This window comes from Acyrthosiphon pisum, chromosome X, assembly GCF_005508785.2.
Source record: "Acyrthosiphon pisum isolate AL4f chromosome X, pea_aphid_22Mar2018_4r6ur, whole genome shotgun sequence".
NCBI classification, from domain to species: domain Eukaryota; kingdom Metazoa; phylum Arthropoda; class Insecta; order Hemiptera; family Aphididae; genus Acyrthosiphon; species Acyrthosiphon pisum.
In genome coordinates, this window is record NC_042493.1 from 56,361,197 (window position 1) to 56,364,126 (window position 2,930).

Sequence of the window (2,930 nt, forward strand, 5' to 3'; positions counted from 1 at the left end):
GGCTATTTTAATCAAGTTTATCACGCCTGCAAATTCATAGATACAATATTCAAATTGTTCAAGAATATATTCATAGTTACATATTACTAAATTTGAACGAACATCGATCTAGAGGGATACAAAAACGTTTTCAACTCATTTGCTTGAAAATATCATCGCTGTATTTTGCAGTACCTATATCATCTATCTACAATTTAAAATGTTAAAACCCTTCAAAAATAATTTCCAATTTATTTGAATAGGTCTGTGTAGAATTCTAGATACCTAAATAGAACATTTTTAGAATTTGTTCATATCTCATAAAAGTGGCAGTATCAATACTCAATAGTATTTATAAAATAATAAATTTTGTATTTTCCTACGAATTAGATAATAGAATATCAAAATATTTACATTTTTAAAGCGTATTATAGGTAGTCAATAAACAAAGGGGGAAAGTGGGTAACTGCTCTGCTCTACAGTAGATGTCGAGTGACCCTTGTCAGTTGTATGTTGTCATTGTAATGATGTGTTAAATTTGAATTCAAAAATAAATAATAGGTACATACAAAAAATGATTCTGAGCGAATACAGGTTGTCATCCTATATTACTACAAGTATATTATTATATGATATTTTTATATTGTTATTAAAGTAATTTATTTTACTATTTCTAATAATGTAATATATGGTAGCCGGTAGGTTGAATTAATTTTTGCCGTGATATTTGATCGTATAGTATTATAGTAGGTACTCTTCGGTGGTCAACGAATCTAATGTTATTGTTTCTAACAACTAACGGCTACAACGACACACATTGTTCTATCCTAAAATGAATGAAAATTATTTTTAAGACTATTTGGAACATTTCAGGTTTCAGAAAACCTAAAAGTAAAAGTTCGGCTAGTGGTCAAATCTATGGTTATAACTTATAATTACTTATAAGTGTTTAAGGCTTACATGAGTAGAGAACCAATATTTTCCTAGTCCTCTTGAGCCACTTCACTCGGTTAATCTAAACTTTAAAATATGCCTGTATAACTGGGTAATTAAGTATTAACTACTCGTTCACAAGAATATTATGTCTTAGCATATTAAAATAATGTATATTATGATTCATTGCTTTTATTTTCAAAAAAATAAAAACATAAACAAATAACGACGACAAAAAAATAAAAATAAAAATATCATTTTTTTCCCCAAAATTTGTTTTGTCACACATTTAATTTAAGTAGGCTTTTCAAATTATGTAAAAAAATATTTTCAATTACTGTTAATGCTATTTAAGAAAATGAGTAGGTATTTACTATTAAAATAATCACCTTAAATAATATACCTATTATACTATACGATTACACGAATGAAAAAACAGATTTGCTTTAGATACTTTTCATGTTTTTGAGTAATCGATTACGTAGACTGATTCTCTCCTTGACGTAAAAGTCAAAAATAAGGGATAATGTCAGGAGTAGATAGGTACCTACTAAGCGATAATAATAATAAAAGTGTTTGCACTTTACAGTAGGTAGGTATACAACATCGTTATTGACTTAATCCCGTTCTTTTATTGTTTATCCGCTATCGCAAATAATTCAAACTGGAAATAAATTGCTCTATTCATCAATCGAACGTGTGCGTCAAAGTTTCGCAGTGCTGTAGTATTACTATACCTATTCAGTGGCGTCATTTCAGTTTTCAATAGAGGGGGGGGGGGCAAAGGTTTTGACCGGCCCGAATGAGTAAAAAAAAATTGCCACAACCACATATTATCTACTTACATTGTTTTATGATACCCTTTTTATTAAATAAGTAACATAATTTTTAAATATAAGGTAGCAGATATTTTAGAAAAACAATTGTATACCTATATCAGTTAAATATCTACAAACTATTATATGGTAATATTTATATTGATAGACAAAAGTTTATTAGGATATCTTCTTTTTTTAGATTCTGAGTGGAACGATGAATGTATTGATTTTACAATGATGTGCGTTTTTTTTTTTTGTTTTTTTTCTGTCTGTGTACACGATAAGTAGTCGAAATAATGCTACGATTTTCAACTTCAGTATCTTGTTCGATCAGAAAGTGAATATCGTTGATGCATTGGGGAGGGCAAATTTAAATTTCCCAGTGGTTTACAAAAGCGCCGGGAAAAACAAAAGAAAAATTAAGGAAAAACGGGAATTTTTACGCAAAATCGATTTTTCACAAAATTGAATTTGGTTTTTGGTGTAACTTTAAAAAAAATTACCGTAGATACATGAAATTTTGACTGAATGTTTATCTTAGCATCTTCTATACACCATAACATTTTCAAAATATTTTGATGTATTTTGAGCTCTTTACGGACATTTTTATTTTCCATTTTTTTTTAGTTTTTTTTCTAAAAATATCAATAAAATTTTATTTGTTGGATAAAAAAGCTTGAAAATTTAATAGAAGGCTCCTAGTATATTGTTTCAAAGGCAGATGAAAAATATTAAAAATCGTTAGTCACAGTTTTTTTTTTTAAGCATTTAAAGTTCAAAAAATGACAAAATATGGAAAAATCACGAAAATTTGCAAATTATTTCGAGTTATAAATTCATAAAAATTTTTCTTTTTAAATCTAAGATTTTAAAATGTAATACAAGATTCCTTATAGGATAATCTACCTTTACCAAAAAAAAAATGTCTATAAGAAACTCAAATTAAATTTTTATGGGCGTTTGAAATTCATATTTTTACAACATTTGATATTCACTCGATTTCTTACGTAACGATTTTCTTATTTTGTTGTAATTAAAAAACGAGTGACTGTAGAAACTTGAAAATTTCACTGAATTTTTATATTAGCATTTTATATATACGATAAAATTTTTAAAATAATTTGACTCTTTTTGAGCTGTTTACGGACATTGTAAGTTTTCAATTTTTTTAGTTTTTTTTTTCTATAAATATCAATAAAG